The following is a 19,514-nucleotide window of genomic DNA, read 5'->3' as shown; positions in this document are numbered from 1 at the left end:
GACAAGAAGAGTTCAATCTATTTAGCTTAACAAAGGAGCCACAGCATGACAAAACTTTGATCTCAGCCTCCTTCATCTCCCAGACAAAGATACAACAAGATCTAGGACAGGATGGCAGCAAACCCAGATTATAAATAAGATGTAATTTTTTATAAAATCGTTGCAATTTTAAGGTAGTAATAAAATTATTTATAGATAAAAGGCTTTAATTCAAGCAAGAAAATGTTTGTCAAAATCTCCTAATTCATGGTGGTTGTGAAGTCAGATACATTAACCAAAGTAATCCCTCAACCTAGGTAATCTATGAGTTACTAAGAAAATTTCCCATGACTACTATTTTATTATTTCATTATATGTTACAAGCATGTGAAGAGACTCTTGATAAAACCCACATTTCTTTGTAGTCAATACTATGCATCTATGTTTCAGAGAGAAAGTCTCTACCCCAAACAGGTTCTAAAAGAAATTATTTTATGCCCTATTTTGCAGATGAAGTAATTTGACCAACATCAGACAGGAAGCTTGTGACAGAAAATAGATTTGAATTTATGTAGTCGTCAGTGCTACCTTAAGCAAAGTGTCATCCACACCTCACTGGGACATCTGCCAGTGTTATGTGCTTACAGAGTGAGTGCCCTTCCTAAAGTCTCTGCGGTGCCTACGTGCTGGTGGCTCACCCTTTGTGCCACAGAGTGGTGATGGAGGAGTGCAGAAGGAAAGGGAATGTTCACATAGTTCATAGGGAAGGCACCACGACTCCTGCTGATGGGACAATACTGATGGGATTTCTGCATCAGTTTTCCTTCTTTTTATTAGAGCCTGCAGAGGACAATAAAGTCAGACTCACACAATGTGAATTAGCTATTAAGCTGTCAGTGCCAGAAACAGAGATATAGAGTGCAGTGCATGGGAAGTGCAGGTCTGCCCTCCTGATGTGCACAGAGCTAAGGACACTTCAAGATTTGTGCTGCTCTGAAAGCATTTGAAATGCAGCCCAGCAGCTACATCTCAGCCCACTAAAACCACAACCACACTCTGCTCATGGGAAGCCGTTGCCTCTGATGGATTGTGTCCAGGCTTTGGATTGCACTGCAGGCTCCCTATGGTCCTAGTCCTACTGTCTCCCCCAGCTCTCCCTGTGTGCTGTTCTTCCCCCCATTTAGAGAAGGGAAGTAGATGATTCTTCTCTGCTTTTGTTTTAATTTTCTTTTTTTCATCCTGCATTTTCAGACTGCATTTCTAATGAAGCTCAACATTTTGAGAGGAGTGTTTTTGAGTGGGGGTGGAAACAAAAAATCCAGGAGTTCCATTTGGAAGATGGAAGCCCATTGTCAGAGAGCTCTTGTATTGGAAGATATGTACATCCTCTTGGGACTTTAAGTCTGTAGGAAAGGAGCACCCAGACTCAGTGGCTATCTCCTTTGGTGGAGAAATCGCTATGCTTCTTGGCTATATGTCATGCAGAGTGGGGAAGGGAAGCCTTTTCCTGTCCAGTGCCTCCAAACATGCACATGAACTCACGCAGCCAGACACTGCCTTTCCCTTTGTCCTGAAGAGTCAGCTGGTGCTTTCAGGTGTTTATGCAACACTGCCATTGCTAACTAATGCAATGGAAATTCTGAGCAGCAATTAAATAGCAATTAGTAAGCTGAATGCTTTATTGTGGTCATAATTCCTTTCCATTTTGCTCAGTGACAGCAAGAATGTCTTGGCCAAAAGCCAAGTGGTCGCTCAGAAGGGTGATTCTGCATTTCCACAGCACCTAGAGAGTTAAATTTCCTGAATAAATCCAAAAGCCAGCAATGAAGACATAACTTTGTGAGATGCATGGCAGGAATGACTACTGTAATAATGCTACATAGGGACAAACATTTTGGAAACAGTTCTTTGGCAAAGGAGCTGCAGTGCTTCCATCTCATAGCTATTCTAAGGGCTTTTTCTTGCCTTCTGTGATACTGCTTTTTTATTGTTTCATATTTTGAACACTTCTAGTAAATTTGAAAAATTATGACCCTTCTTGTCTTATCTCATTAGGATAAGAAAGAGATGAAAGCTGTCAAGATCCAAAGCCCCTTGTCCATTTGGTCCTGTTGATCTCCCCAGCATGTCCTGTGACTGAAGAAGGTGTATCTCACGCTGTTCAGCTGTAACTAAGCTGACTAAATGAAAACAAGCAAGCTAAGGGTAGTTGGGTGTGGTGCCAACCTTTGCTCTTCAGCTTTTGTTTGCAGTTGGCAGAGTCCAGGCTCAACTTATTTATCTTATTCCCTGAAATCCATATCTCTATATTTAATTGTTGTCAAAAGGAAATGGGCATGTCTTGTGGCTTCTGATTGAGTTAGGAAAAGGTAGTGGTCACCTTATATTAATTTTTTTTTTTTTTCTGCAGCACTGTAGTGCTATGCAGCTCGTTATCATTGGGGTTTTAAAACACTTGTTAAAAACTTTAACAGAAGTATAGCTATAAATAAAAGACTTCTTCAAGCATATGCCAGCATCAATCAGAATAATCCTGAAACTACAAATACTTTTTCAAATAGATGCAATAAAATAATGCACCCATCTATGAGGTATCACTTTCATAAACTTTCCCAAACCTGGGAGATTTGTCAGGGGATGCATGACCAGCTGGTAGTTTTGTATCTAACCTATAGCTCCTTTGAACAGCTCAACTAAACTTCAACTAATTAGAAGCAATTGGAGTATACAGCCGTGCTTCTAAACAGACTGTGGCATTTTAAGGCTATGAAATAAACCCATTTAGAAACACTGTCAGTGGACAATACATACCCTCAGTATATTGAAAAGGCTAATTGCTAGGTTTCTCAAAAACATTTCTCTATTTTTCTTTATCCTGTTGACCACATTGCCTCCTCTATTTTCATATCTGAGGGCATGATAAAGGAATTGGTGTATCTGCAGGACCACAGCTGGTAGGTCTTCATTAAAGGTAAGGGCTTCCTGGTGACTTCCTAATCTGGACAATAATCAGAGAATGAGATGAAATGTGTTTTGGGCAGGTACTCCACTCTTACTGTTAAATGCAGAGAAAGATAATAAAGAACATGCATAGCAGCACTGCATAATAGAAGTATGGTAAAAGTCAGAAGAGCTTTGAATTTAGGAAACAGCGATGTTTTGCAAGAAAATGGTCACCATTCACTCTCAGTAGCATTTGCAAAACTCTACAAAAGAAAACACAAATTCAAAGGTAGGTTAGGTAATGTAACATTGCATTCCTAGAGAGTTGGGTAAGTCTAAATATTTATTTATTTTTATAATAAAGAGGTAAATATTTGGGACTTGCTGACATGACAGAGTCACTTCAGAGTGGAAGCAGAAAAGTTTTGCTTATGTGTATATGTGTCAGTGACTACAAAAGCCTCAACAGTGACTGAAAAGCAGCTGCAATTCACTTTGAAAAACATGCCAGTCAGAGAAGATTTACACCTAAAAGATTTCCTCAAAGCTGTGAGTTACATCTCTTTCTACATCTGTAGAAAGCCCTATGTTTCTTGCGAGAAGTCATAATAAACTCTGTAGTACCTGAATACTTTGGCACAGGTGACATTACAAAATGATATTGTTTTCAGAATAGCCAGATCTGCTGGGACTTATGCCTAAAAAACAGACTCTAGAATATTGTTCTCCTCTAGATAGACTTTATGATTGCTATTCTGATGTATTAAAGTCTGGTCTCTGAGTTTTCCTTTACTTATACGGGAATTATAAGAACGAGCAAGACACTTTTAGTTTCCATAATTTTTAAGAGATCGCCACCAAGTGGTAAAAGGGAATTAATGCCATTTTCCAGCTCCGTAGGCAGCAGGTGTATGGCACTGCTTAGAAATGACGGTGCAGATGAAAATATCGCCATAATAACACATGCAAAGTAAATATTAAGGATCATGCAATCAAAGGTAGTTCTTATTTTAGAGCGAATTAATCAAGGAGGCAAACCATTTAAATGTAGATGACATAGCTTTCACTACTATGCCCTGCTCTAAAAGAAACAGCCCTAAGTAGGTAACTTTTTATTTGAACCACTGACATTGGTTATTACAAAGACAAGAACCACCTGAACTGCACAACTCTGACTTATCACCATTCAGAAAACTCAATAGAAATGATTGCATTAACACATCTACTTTTTTAGCTGGCTGGGTTTCATGCAGCTAAGTCTCTTAAAAATTAGCATGCTATTATTTAGTCACAAATTTTCTGGCCGTATAAATGTTATTTGTAAACTCTATGATTGCAGGGAGAACAGAATTATTCATAGCGGGTCCTGGACAACAAGCTGGACATGAGCTACCAGGAGTCCAACAGTATCCCAGGCTGCAGAGTATGAGGAAAGGCTGAGAGAGCTGGGACTGTTCAGCCTGGAGAAGAGAAGCCTCAGCGGGGGTTTCTCATCAATGTGTACAAATATCTGAACAAAGGGTACACAGAAGATGGGTCTCTTTTCAGTGTTGTCAAGTGGGCATAAACTGAAACACAGGAAGCTCTGTCTGAACATCAGGAAACACTTTCCATTATCACAGGATGGTTTGGGTTGGAAGGGACCTCTAAATATCACCTAGTGCAGCCATCACTGTGAGGATGACTTGCACTGGCACAGGCTGCTCGGAGAGGTTGTGGAGTCACCGTTCTTGGAGGCATTTGAAAGTTATCTGGGCACTAGCTCTGCTTCCATTTACCAAAGGTTACCAAAACGTATTGCTTAAAAGTGAATTTCTTGACTCACAGAAGGAACCTGTCAACTTGGAAGTGCTGAAAGAAGGAAGAAGAGGAACTTCATGTACTACATCTACTTAGAGGTCTAGAGGTCAATGTGCTTAGTCCACTAAATATAACTTTGCAGTTACTTTATCTATCCTTATTTGTTTGCCATTTCAAAAGTGTTTTCTGTATTCTACAACAGAAGTCAGAAAACACACACACAAAATAATTACCATTATTGATTCTTCTGCAAAACCAACATCTTTTTACATCACTTCAAGATACCTTAATTCTTGTGGTCACAACTAGCAATTTTTTAAAGTGAAGTCATGTCTAAATAGTATTTTCAGACCACCTTCATTCTGTGTTCCAGAGTGTTGTTGGAGGGCTCTGCAATAAGTTCTGCAGTCCAACATCATTTGCCATTTATAAAAGCCAACCAGCTATAAAGAAAAAAACCCACAATCTTCAGGAAATTCGTATTTAGGTGCAGCTACTGAATATGCAATCACAACCACAGTTCCTGGCCCATGGAGCTCCCCTCCCATGTTCCTGGACTTCATGAGAAACCATTTCACCCAGAACATCTGCAGGCTGTGTGCTGCCACCTAACAAAAGCAAGGGCATTTAGGATCCTGTCCTTTGAGAAATTCAGTGCTTACATAATCATTAATCCTCTCCTACATATCCCAGGTTTTTTAAATGGCACTTACAATGTGGGGAACAAGTCTCTAGTTCCACGTGATTTATTAAATGAAAAAAAAATTGCAAAAGACTGACTTCTTTCTGGGCTCTTAAACAAAGCATGTCTTCTGTGTCTCCAGTGATCCATGAACCATCATGAAATGTTCTTGTTGGTGATTCATTGCACTGTGACCAAACACATCACCAAATGCAACCAGCTCCAAAGACACAATTACACAGACATACACAAGACAACTTTTCACTTATTCACTGGAATAAAGAGCCTCTTGCCAATTATATTATACTCTGTTTTGAGCCAGTGATCCAATACAGACAATCTTGTCTTGGGAACCTTGGCTTGTGTTTCATCAAACCACCAATACTGCTAACAGGCTCCCTGTTGAGCAGCAAGGACCAAGTGCCTCTCAGGAACAGAACCAAAAGAAATTTGACTTCAAGATTACTGATTTTAAAAATAACTTTATCTTTCAAGACCAACTGCATGGTTAAGTCAAACTTACGGCAGAGGCATTGAAATTCAAACCTGAAAAGGGGGTTCAGCTCCAGTCATCCCACGGATACTAGAGACTGCACTCAGGATGTGGCCACCATGCCACAGTCACACTGTTACAATTCATGTCCCGAAAATACTGTGGCAAAACTCAAATACCCAATGCTTTATCATGCATGTAGTTATGCAAACATTACTCAGGGTTGGAATATGTTCATAAGACCATGTAGCTAGGTATGTGTTTGCTTAAAACCTGGGAGGAATGCCAGACCTATATTTTCCTGCTTCCTGTTGATTAAAGGAACAGGGTGCTGTTGAAATCTGTTGTGCAGTGAGCAACATGGAGTCCTAAAGAGTGTGGGAAATGAAGGCTCCATCACTCACAGGAGCCCAATCCTCCCTTTGTGCATCCAAATTGATGAGCATTATATTGGATTATGACAACAGCCTTGGTCAGGACATGAATACTGGTTGGGAATAAATTCTAAATTCAAGGGACCAGGTCCTAGCAGGATGATGTTAATTATATTTGGTTTTAAGCTGATACAGCTTAAACAGTGCAAATACTAGAGGTTAACTGGGCAACAGTTGGAAATAAAGATGCAAAGCACCTCAATATCAGTATGTTATCTGTCCTCTACTCACGTAGCTGTTGCTGGATTAAAATACCTGATTTATGCACCTTCTAATAATTATGTCTTCAAATTGATCACACAATTGCAGTCCCTTGATAAGTGTAAAGCTTTACTTGGTGAAGCTACATTCAAAGTTAATGTCCCAGTCTGCAGCGTGGACAGCTTTTACATGAAAGGTGCTGATCTTGGCTGCCTGGGATGTGTTGGTGTCAAAACATATTTACTAGGCCATCTTCTCAGTCATATCAAGGTCTCACATGCAATTTCTTTTTTGCAATGGAAGCCTGTGTGCAGGCTGCTGCCTTGACTGATACATTGAGGAATGAACCTCAGACCCTGGGGAAACAAACCTCAGGGATCTATGTGCTGCTACAATTTGAGCTGAAGATCACTGACATCGTAGCTGTGAGCTGTAAAATGCCTCTGTGAATCGGCACAGATGGGATCTGGATCACATACCACAAGGGGTTTGCACTTCAGTTCAGCCAAGTCTGGCTACCACGAGCAGATGAAATTTGGCCGTGGGGCTGAACAATGAATTGCTGTGTTTAAACTCCTACTGGTTTAATGAATAAATAGCTATGAACGCCACTATCAAAATGGTCTCTTAGTGTCTTTGCCTTTATTCTCATTCCTACAGTGATGGCAACAGGAGCCGCGTCACTTTGTGACTTGTAACCTCTGTGATGTGACAAGTTTATTAATCCTTTTGTCAGTTTAAGCCACATTGAGAGACAAACAGAAAACGAGGATCAGCTTCCTTTAGCAGCACCCTCCTGTGTTTGGGTGCATGTATACTCTGCTACAGCAGTGACAATTCTATTTATGTCAAACCAAACCCTTTTCCTTTTTACATATTCATATACATTAATGAAAATTTAACATACTTTTGTAGATTTTATTTCCCTGTTGCCATGAAAATAGCACCATTTTGGCAACTGTCTCAGAGTACAGGGATCTGCTCATGGGTCTAAGGCAATGTTTGGTTGTTCTCTGTGTGACTCCCTTGATTATAATGTGTTTATGCAATTTCATTAATGTTAAAGTAATGAGATAGTGAAATAGGCCAACTGTCTTCTCTTCACAGACCCAATGCTGCAATGAACAATCTGTTAAAGGCATAAAAAACTCTTACAGAAAGTAATAACCTGACTGCACACATTCAGGACAGATTTTGTAGGTGTCCCATGATTGCCCTAATCTCTTTTGAACATGTGGCAGCCTCCTGGTGACTTGGCAGGAGGATTCTGCTGCACCCAGTTCCACCAGCCTTTGACAGGTGGTCTTGTTCTGTATTTTGGAGGAGGCTACTAAATATCTGCTGTGTTTCATTGCATGATTGATAAGGGAAGAATATTTCTGGAATTATTAGCTGCAGGGAAGACCCTGAGATGCAAACTTTTGATCCACATTTGGCCCATATTTAGCTCATATTTGGAAAGAGGGTTGAGTTTGGACATTTTTGAATTTTGAATGTTGGGATTGCTTTAGTTCCACTTTCGTGTGTTAGTTGGGCTGAAAATGTGGATAAGACAAAGTTTGTTGAAAAGCAGTTCTATTAACTTATTTCAGACCTGTTTAGTTTCATGACACGAGAACTGAGCACTCTTAAATGAGTTTTTCCCACAGGCCCACCCTGCCCTGGCTGCTCCCCAAGGCAGACCTCACTCCAGCTCCTGCCTCCCTAGGGTGCAGCTGCTAAGCCACAATTGCCTGCTCCTAAATTGATTTCAAATCCTATTTATCCCAGGAACCAAATTTATTCCCAGCCTTGCTTAGCCACAGAGCTCAAGCTGACACAAGATTTATGACTGGCCTTACTTTATTAGGGCGGGCTAACAAACAGAAATGGTTTACTGTCAGTTGAGCAGTGGTCAGCTGTCCAGCTCCCAGAATCCCATAACCCTCAAGCTGCAAATGTCTTCTGTATACATTTATTTAGTTTCTTGTATCTTGCAACATATTGTTGAGTATTCTGTTTTACCCTTGCCTTTCTAAAGAGTTACATAGTTTCCCCAAGCCCTAAGTAGGGGCACAAACTCCAAGTCTCAGCAGTGACAGGTACTCAGGTCAGACTGTTTCTTTTAAGGCTGTAGGTGGGCTTGTCCCGGTCCCTGGATGGACTACAGACATTCTGCTCATTCGTCTGGTATTTGAGCCCTTAGCAGTCACATTCTTTACTTCAGTTGCTCAATTGTAATGATTAGACTTGCAGCTTTCCAGGCCCCTGTTGCATTGCATTAACCTCTGCCTGGCTGCAGTCTGCAGCTCCAGCATTTGCAACACAAATGCACCAGACAAGGGGCCTGCAGCCCTGGCTGTGCCGGCCAGAGTTGCCCCATAACCAAAGTAAGACTGGGCCAAAGTCACACCCAAGCAGCAGCTGCAGACCTCAGTCCTGCATCTGTCATTACCTTGGGTGCAGTTCTCTCTTCATCCATCACTTTTGATCAGGCCTTTGGAGCCTCGTGCATCAGCAGTCAGGTGAGTGGTCTGTTTTACAGCAGACACTTGTTTAGAAAGGGATTCTCTGCATTTTTGTACAGACTTGTTTGCATCCACTCTTGTTCTTGGTCTCCTCTGTGCTGAAAACCTTCCTCTAACCAGCCTGTAATGTTTAGTGCAGTCTTCCACGTAGGAGCAAAGTATGATAAGGTATCTGCAGCAACAGCCAATTAAAGTGAAGTTAAAAAAGGAAAGATTTTCAAGGTTAAATATATAGTGCAAGGTGATTTAATTACTCACAGTGTGGGGGGATTGAGAGCCCAAACAGCCAAATCAGCGCAGCTGGAATAATGACACCCAGCAGCCTCCCAGGAAAGTACAGAGGAGAGATAAGTCTGTCGTGAAAGAGGCTTAAGATAACTCACATTATATCGCATTTGCTGTGGGCTAAGCCTGAACACAGGATAGTTGCCATGGCTTAGCTGATGTGCAGTAACTTCTTAAGCTCTCATGCCTCAGTCATATGTGTGAGCCCTAAGATTGCAGAAATACACACTAGATCAGATTGGCAGAGTTCCATAAAAACACACAGAACTTAGAAATGCAGGAAAAGAAAACAGAAATTGATTCAGGAAGAGACACAAAACCACTTCCTTCAGGATTTTTTTTTTTGACTCAGTTCAAATTCCTGCAACACATTAACCCTGCACTAGTGTGACATGTAAGAAAGGAACCATTAAAAGAAGAGTGAAGGTCAATGATGTTGTTGTTAACATAATGTAAAACTAAACGTAAATTTCAGTTGTGTGCTGAACTAACTAGGTGAAAATCAAAATGAGGAAATGGGTGTTTTCGTGAGAATGAAAAATAAATCTATGTTTTGGGAACCAAGAACAACATCCAGGTTTAGTGACAGAGTAATGGAAACAACGTTTTTTCTCAGTCTATCCCACAGGGCTTGTTCATAGAGGTCAAATGTCCTTTAGGTCAGAGAGCAAAGAACAGTGCACCTCAAGGATCTCCTGTGTGTCTTCCAAGGCCAGCTCCGATCACCAGAGTTATACAAAGTGGATGGTTTCAAGAGCAGAAGTTCAAACACTCCTTAAATAAATGACCAAGGCACTCTCGTACAACATCAGACCTAAATTTAATTTCTTTCTTCAAATCAGGCAAGAAAGGGATCTGAACATCATCTTCCTGTAACCTAAGTGAGAGCTGTATGTGGATTTAGGCCAACTACAAGCAGCAGAGACAGCAAGAGCTGTACTACAGGCAGTACACATCCATGGTCCTGCTTCTCATTTTGCCACACCTGGAGCCTGAAAACCTAATCAGGACTGTTGGTTAGGGCAGGGAATGAGCCATTTCAGAGTAAGCAGCTGCCTTCCTCTGGCAGCAGCAAGTCAGGCGCTCCTGAACTGTCCTCCCCACTTTCTCTATAGTCCCATCCTTCCCCTCCCTCCCTTCCTCCCTTCCTCCCTTCCTGTAGTAGAATGAACCGAGGCTTTAACTGCAGGCAGGAAAATTCTTTTTTTCTGATGCTGCTGAGATGCCTTAAGCTGAATCTGGTGTAAGCATAACACTTTTGCCTAATAAATGTCATTTTATTCCAAACTATATATACAAAAGCTCACAAAGAAACGTACCATCTGCAAAAAAAGAAAACTTTTGTTTAAATGTCAGGATATTTACAAATTATAAAATAAAAAATCTTGTTTTCCATTCCAATCAAAAAGATTTTTCTTTCTTTTCTTCAAAAGACAAACTATAAACTGGAAAATCTTAGATGTGAAATAAAGGATCAATCTGTTATAAATCAGAATGAAAGAGACATAGATGATCTCAAAGATGAGTAGATAAAAAAGATCCATGAAAGAGATCACTAAGTACATTAAAAGCAGTAGCTGAGCAGCTGAGTAGCAGAAGCCACTTGGTGAGAAACCTCTGATTTCAGCAAATTCTGCATCAAAATCTGTTCCTTTTTATTGAGCCCTCCAAAAACTGCCCCCCACTGGAGAAAAGGGTGGTATGCAATATACTGGAGAGTCCTAGAAGGCAAAGAAAAGGCAGAAATTAGCTCTTAAGACAAAGTGGTTGCCTGCTGGGTAAAAAGAAAATGGCATAACTGAGGAAGATGTGGTGACCTTGTTGCCTGGAAACATTTAAAATGGGCTTTGTTAGTGACTTTTCAGTTGGCTGGGATAGACCTGGCAGTGCAGTACAAGCCAGAGGTGTTGGCTGATTGCAAACAACGTGCCGGCAGCTTGTTTTCTGCGGGGTCATTCTGCCCTTTGTGTCAAGACGAATTTGGCTGGTGACATGTTCTGTACCATGTTTTCCTGCACCAGAGCACCTGTGGTGTTTAGCACCTGCCCTGCTTCAGAGTTTTCTAGAGGGGAAGGAAACTGAGGGCTACCTGAGCAGCCTTGAGGGAAGGTTTTCCCGTTCCACAGCCCTCTTGTGCTGAACAGCAGAATAATCAGCCTGATTAGTGCTGAGCTGCTCCTCTGCACACTGTCTTTGCATACCTTGGAAATCCAATTAGAAATTATTTTGTCTGGGCTGGTTCTGTTTATCCATTTAGCTTTTGAACTGAAGTACATGCTATGCCTCTGAGATGAGTTGTTTGGGCAGTTCTGGATACTGCAACACTTTCTAAGGGAACAAATATTTTTATATTCTTTTACTGTTGTACTATCAAGGATCCTCAGACAGTTTTCTCTGATCCTACCACAAACATCACACTCCAGCCTCAGAATAAAAATGTGATCTCTGCCTTGGTAAATTTCATCTCCCAGTATTTTCTAAGGATGCGTTCAGCTTTGATGCATTTTACCTCATGTTCAGGTAAATTTTGTTTACTTATGAGAGTTTATCTGAGGATAAACATAGTGACTTGATAAATATATGATTAAAACCAAATGACAAAGCACAATAAAAGCACTAAATAAAAGGGAGTTTGATGGCAAGTTTTGGATAGAGAAAGCAGAAAAAAGATCTTGCCCCAAATTCTGTTCATGGGTTTTCCACTTGTGGGACTTCTGCATTTATATAAATTACATCTCCTCTGCAACAGAGTATTAATCTTATTTTTCCTAGGGAGAGGTGAAATTCGTGGTGTTACTCGTGTTGCCTTCTGCTGAGGAGCACCAATGCTTATGGTTATTTGGGCTAGGTTACCACAGGTGGAGAAATCAGAGAATGAGAGCTGGGTTGTATTCTTAGTGTTTTGTCACCTCAAACCAGATGGTAGCAAACCTTGCAACAGAAGTTTTCGCATGTCAGAGAAGGTGAGGTGTCTTTGTCAGCACCAATAAGAACTGTAGTGGGTCTCTCAAACTCACACAAACTTGAGGGAATCCTGCTTTGCCCTTCTGTCCTTTAATATCCTTTGCTTCATAAGCTAGAAAAAACCCACAATTTTATTTTCATCTCAGTATCTTGAACAGATGAGTTGGCAATTGAGCCTTTTCTATGCCCTACAGGAGAAGTGGATGCAAACAAGAAGACAAAAAAGAGTGGTTTTGACACACCATGCCTTTTGTAACTTGCAGGACAGTTACTGCAGGCAATCGAACTATTTCTCTGGAGAGTTTTTTTCTCAGATACTTTTACATCTGGCTTTTAATGTGGAATTCATTAGCACTTTAAGTCCATAATAATGGAAAGTGCATTGAGATCCTGAAACAAAAACAGTTGTTATTACAAAGTATTAAACATTGAGTAAAAGAAGCAGCTCCTCAGTGGCATGTAACAGTTACAGCTTTTATCCCACAAATCACTTAAAGCCACTTATAACTACTATTATTAGGCATAAAAGCCCACTAGGGTTTTATGAATGCTGGAGAACTGAGACAAAAAGATTGCTTCAAAGAGAACAGTGTCTTGATCATCGTAATTTTTGGGCCCTTGTTCAAACATGGTCGTAAGAAAAATGGAGATTATACCAGTCCAAATGCGTAGAAAAAAAAGTCTGAGGATTTAAATACAATGTATCTACAAAGATTTTATTGTAATTAGAACATAGCAGAATAACAGCAGCAACCTGCAGTGATATCATCAAATCAAGGCTGTTTCTATGGGAACACCACCAACTCCCAGAAATTATCGTGTCAGTTTGCCATAAATAGAAAAAAAAAAAAAAATGGGGGGGGGGGGGGGGACGACAAAAAGGAGAAAGGAAAGCGGAAAAAAAAGATTTCAGAAGAAAGAGAATTAAGAGAGTTAAGTCCTCTCCTTTTGATACTTATTGCCAACATGTTGTCAAGTTTTATTCTAAAAAAAAGTAGTGAGATAAAAACATCAGTTGTGCTTCTCCTGCCACCCATTTGAGGCCTTGAGCATCTTTTCTGAAGGCTTTCTAAAGTGTCTTGTGGAAAGAAAACACATGCAATGCATTGTTCTATGCTGATCTCCCTGCTTCCTGCATTTTCTACAGCATGAGTGAGCTCAAGGTAGATGTAGGAGAGAGAAATACTTTTGATCACAGATGCTTGTTCTGTTTCCTCATTTCCATTTATCTGCCTGCTCTGTAATTTGAAGGTCTGGCCTGAAAGGGATACAACTACAGAGAAAGAAAAGTAAGCAATGAACACACAAACAGAATTTATTATTTCCCTCCATATGCTTATCTGATTGACCCCTTTCCCAGCAATCGTCTTTCCAATAGCTACCTCCATCCCGGTGCCTTCAGTAACCACATAAAAAAAGGGAAACCACTCAAGTTCCTCCCAGGAGTACCTAGAAAAGTCCTATCCCTTTGGGACTCCAGTCCAGCAGCATTTCTGCTCTCTGACGCTCAGCGAGCTTGTTTCTCTGGCTCTCCTCACCACTGACACAGGCTCTCTCCTGTGGAGGTAGTGCCTCACCAAAGAGCAGCCCAGGCCAGGGGGATCAGATTCCTGGCACTGCATTCCCAGCTGTGAAACTCTCTTGCTTATGGTAGGTGACTACTATTTTTTCCCAATTGCAAGATGTCTGTTCTATTCTCAAGGATCCTCATTAATTTCTCCCTCTCCAGCCATTCTTTCTGCAATTATCCATTATAATCTTTTTGAGTCTTGGCCTATTGTTGTTAGTAACATTTCCTGAATGCCACACCATAACCTGTATTATTTGCTTTACATGAGAAGAAATCCTCCACACAGAAGTAGTCCATGATAATAAATTATTACTGAATTTTACCTTATTGAATGACTGAAATAATAGTATCACTGAGCAAAATGAGACAGTGAGAGTAACTGCTGCTGAGAATATTGACAGTGAATTTGATGATAGTCCTTCAAGTGCAATCTTTCCCCCTTAATAACTTGGTTGAAACTCTTACCTGCATACAGCGCAGCAGAGGGCACTCCCCTCTTCAGATCCCCACGAGTCTGAAGTACTGCAAGTGGGCTGGGAGAGATAGCAACTACATCTCAAAGAGAAAAAGGCTTTTAAACATATATTAAATGGTTGATCCCACCACTTCTAAAGAATATGTGTGAGCCCACTTGTTCCCACAGGTATTACATGAATGTTTTTCATCTGCAGCAGAACATAAAATTTCAGATTTTGTTAAGTGCTGAAATGCTGAACAGGCATCTACTAACATTTTATTTACATCATAGAATGGCTTGCATTGGAAGGAATCTTAAAGATCATTGTGTACCAATGCCCTGTCATGTGTAGGGACCTTTCACTAGACCAGGTTCCTCAGAGTCACACTCAGTGTGGCATTGAACACTTCCAGGGATAGGGTATCCACAGCTTCTCTGAGCAACTTTTTGAAATGCCTCACCACCCTCACAGTAAAGAATTTCTCAGTTTCAAAAGAGAAATCTTCGTTTCAAACAAGGCTATAATTTTCTTTAGACACAAAGGGCCAAATTATTACTTCAAAGAAAATCTGAAGGATTCTCCATAATATATCTAGGTGTTAAAGCTGAAAATTTGCTTATGCAAACGAATCATGAGGCCTGCTGCCTGCATGCCTCCTGCCATCCAACAACACACACTGGCCCCTCTATATGAGCATGGTTTTAAGGATTGCAGAGTTGAACAGTATTTCAGGTTTGACTGGAGGTTAACTAGACACAGAAGAGGAGCACCCTAGAGGCAGAGTACAGGGAAGTACAATAATTTGCTGAGAACAGAATTATGCCTGAGTTACCGTCAGGAGCTGTAAGGACAATCTGGTCACTTGTACTCAAGGTGAACTGATGTGGATTCTCACTGCACTTTGACTACTCTGAGTTGCACATGCAGCATTAATAGCCGTGCATGCCAAGATGTAGGAGACTTCCATTTGGTGTTCTAGGTAAACTCTGAGCTACATCTTGTACTTGACATCAATGCTTAATAACAGAAGTGTTCAGAATAATAGCCCCGGGACATAGAAAAACACTCAAGCTGCTTCTCTGCTACAATAGGATAGCTGAAGCAAAAGGAATTTCGGGGGGCGGGATAGGAAAGAGGGAAGGGGGAGCCGGGGGGTGGGCAAAGTCTTGCAAAGATCACAAAGTATCTTTCTATTTCAAGAAAGTGGCAAAGGAAAGCATCCTCTTCACACACGCTATTTGTGCCTCCTAATTATTAACTTCAAGTAGGCTCCCCCTGGTGGGGATGAAAAGGGCACGCTCTGAAAAGTGAGAGCCCGAAATGGTATTCTGATTCTTGCCCTATTTCACTTTTCACCCTAATTGCGGACTAGCACCGGGCATGCTTTCAGCTCATTATTCTCTACAGAGGCCTGCTAATGGTATTTCATCTACTGCCTAATTCTACAGCTTTAACATGGAAAAAGTCCTTTCAAATTCAATGCCGATGAGAGCAAAGAGTAGGTCTGCCTCTCTGCTTTTTGTTTAGCTGTTCAGTAACTGGATAAACATTAACCAGCTGGATAGTGCAATTATAATTCTTTTTTAAGGTACTGTAAATGCTTGCAACAGCATAGTATCTGGCAGCCTCACAAATATTAATGAATGCATTCTTGTTCCACTCACACTATTAAAAGTGATTAAGTACTTTCACAGAGGTCATGCAGAAAATAAATGGCAGAACCAAGCACCGAGGAAAATCCAAAGTTTTTTTCCTGAGAGATACTTTTAAAGACATCCCACAGCACAAACAGAAATAAGCGGAAGAAATACAATTAGAGAACGAATTGACATTGGGTACTAATTATTTACTGGGAGCCTGAATGTACTTAGACATCATTTCCAATGAACTCAGCAAACAGCTTGCTCAACAAGATCAGGAGTAAGGGTTTAGGATTTGGATTAAAAACACAGGAAAAAAAAAAGTAAACACTAATATCCCTCTCTAGGGAAATCATCTCTACTAATTATTTGTCTACAGCTTTCCTCAATATTGCTGTCTAAACTGCATTTGTAAACATGGCTCCATTGTTCTGTAGCAAGCAATTCATGTACTTTTAGGAATTTCTTGCTAAAATGTATTAGAGAAAATTAAAGTTTTGAGCTATTATTAATTCTCTATGGAAAGCACTTTATTTGTACCAATAATAATGGAAAGGTAAATATTTGGAGACAAATATATGGGAATATCTCTGTTCATGCATGGGAATGTCTCTGTTAATTGTGTTAGCTCTAAAGCTAACAAAGTCATCAAACACAATGGCTGAGACTATTATTGTAACAATTTTCAAATGTTGAAAATTATCAAGAAGTGTAATTAAATGGCACCCTGAAAAGAAGAAACTTTTTTTTTTCTCCTAAGCTTGTACGTTTCATGCATTTTTATGCAAAAACTATTTTTTGTATTAGTCATTTTGACCTCTGGGTATTTTTATTATATTTTACAAATGCACGCATAAACAAAGGCAAATAAATACTAACTAATTTGTGGTTTTTGAGATGTATTTAGCCTTGATCACAGTTGGTTTTTTATTTGTGTGTTAAGGTTATGTATTTTTTGTTGGTGTTCAGTGGTGACGAGAAAGCTCTACATGTGCTTCTTATTCAAAACACCAGGGCACAAATGCTCTAAGAAGATTTCCAGCTTTTTCTTATATTGTCTGGAGGGGAAAAGAAGTGTAAGTACTTAGGATAAGTATAAGCACTTCTTTGGCAAGTATTTATGTTGACACATGCCAGCAAAGCCTCACAGATTGTTGTTCTCAAAATCAGTAACCATGCCAAATAGTTCTGGTTCTTCCTCTGTTTGGGACATGCTATCTCCTTTTCGTTGGTTTCATTTATTTCAGGTATTTTTCATTTTCTGGTATGGGATTTTGACGAGTCTTTAAGATGATCGTGTCATGAACACACTTCTAGTGTAGAAAGGTATTTTTAACTAAGAAATGGTCAATGATATATTTGCTAAGAATGATCATCATCTAGTACTGAACACGTTATGAAGGAGGGGAAACTCCTATAAAGTTATATGTGGGTTTTTGTTCTAATTTTCATTTGTTTGTAGTGAAAAAAATGATTAATCAAAATTAAATTTCTCGCAGTCTCCATCAGATACTGTAGCAGCTCACCATAGGCCATTCACATCTCTCCTGTCTTTAATGGCCATGACTTCTTTGTATAGAAGACAGAGATTCTGCCTCCTCCTGTTTTAGGTTAGATTCATCCTGACATTCATTTGTACTCTTGTTAGACTACACTTTTTTATGTTTTAGAAACTATAGGCTCATAATGAATTTGGCTTTTGGCATAAAGGCCAGGACCAGAAATGGAAAGGGTGTAAAATTTCTCATTAAGTCTGACAAGGTTGAAGACACCTTCAGCTGGGGTTCAGCTCTGCAGACCACAGCAAAGGAAAGAAATGTAGGAAAAAAGTACCAGCTGTCTGCTCTGGAATACAAAGATGACAGGTCAGGGCTGCTACGTTGCACAGCCACTAAGAAAATCTTCTCCAGATTAACTCAGAGACATGTTCCCAACCAGTGACAAAACCCAAAATAACCCTTACAGTTGCTTGTAAAATGGTACTAAGGAACTACAGAGAACCAGTAGCCCAAGTCTAAGCCACATGCAGAGATTCTCTTTTTCTAAAGAAATGGATGTATTGTTTGATCCATATCAAAAAGTATTTGTCAAGTGTAAAAATATAATTGCAATATACAACATAATTTTTAATAGTTATGCAGGCAGAATGTATGGGAAATAAAATTGCATTTACAGCTATGCATTGTAAAACATATCAGTGTTAGCTACAAATATGTTTGAGGCAAATTTTCAATATTTAAAACACTTCAAATAATCTTAAATTGGTAGATAATAAAACCCAGGAAAAGCACATCCTATATGATAATGCAGGATCACTTTTGTCCCTGCTGCATTACCTTTTCTGTGATCTTGGATACAGTGGGAGGAAGACAGGCAGAAGGAGGAGGATTACATGTGGAGAACTGGAAGAAATGAGTGTTTCAGTGCACTGGCCTTCACAGAACTCCTTGAAGTTTGTGCAGAAGTCTTTGGCCTCTTCTACTGCCATCATGTGCTCCAGAAGTGCCTTCCTTCCAATTCAGCAGTGGAAAGGGAACACCTCTTTCCTTTTTCCTTTTCATTTACGTCTCCCAAAGACAAAACAGAAAGAGGAGACTTTCATAACTCCTAGGCATGCAATCCAGTAGGATTCTCTGAATGAAATATAATGTGTGACAAGTTTCTGTAACTAGCCAAGAGGCAGTGGTACCTCCTGCAGTGTTTTGGATGTGAGCAAACTGTGTACCATAGGAAAAGCTGATTATTTCAGACCAGACCAGTGTGCAACCTTTGGACTGGGTCAGTCCAGCCCCACAGGTAGAAATGGTTGCTGCTGCACTGGACAAATTCTGCAGTCATTATGCGGACCCTGTTGGGAAGTAAAAGAAACTAAATGAAAGAAAAGTCATAGAAATAGGACAAAACTAGTTTCTTCCTGCAGCTCTTGCAGCCTGTTCCTCTGAAGTCCTTTTTCTATCCAATCCAAAAGGTGGACAAAGTTCATTTCAGCATTAGCAATCTAAAATCAAGTCTCAGCTGAGACTAATTTGCATGAATAATGAGAGCAGTGTTCAAGTGTGGTATTATATATATATTTTTCAAAGTAAATGCTGACATTTTGATTTTTCTGGAGCACTACCTATGACCCTTTTGTGTTTGTTTTGTGCTTTGAAGTTCAAACTGGTGGCCAGCTGGAAACGGGCTTAGAACTCCCTGATGACTGTGGAAGCAACTGGGGCAGACACTTAGGACTGAAAATTATTTAGTCTGGCAAGCAATCAGGAGGATATTTTCAGAATAATAAATCAGACTCACACCTCTGGACAGACAGGACTTGGAGATCTAGAGCAATGATTTTTGTACCCCTGCCCTGATGAGCAGAAGTGCCACAACAGCCCACAGCTGACTTTCTGCCCATCTCAGGCTGACATTGCCATCATGCAGGTACAAGTGACATTGATTTGTTTGGACTGCTTTAAAAGCAAGCAAGGCAATGAAAAACACCATTTTACATTTCTACCGCTAAACAGATTTTCCAGAGAAACCCAGTGAAGATGGGCCTGCCTCTCAGCCACCTAA

The sequence above is a fragment of the Chamaea fasciata genome, unplaced genomic scaffold, assembly GCF_029207755.1.
Source record: "Chamaea fasciata isolate MVZ Bird 193981 ecotype frontalis unplaced genomic scaffold, bChaFas1.0.hap1 SCAF_1, whole genome shotgun sequence".
NCBI classification, from domain to species: Eukaryota; Metazoa; Chordata; class Aves; order Passeriformes; family Sylviidae; genus Chamaea; species Chamaea fasciata.
The sequence above is the reverse complement of the archived record's forward strand: the minus strand, read 5'-3'. Positions refer to the sequence as shown.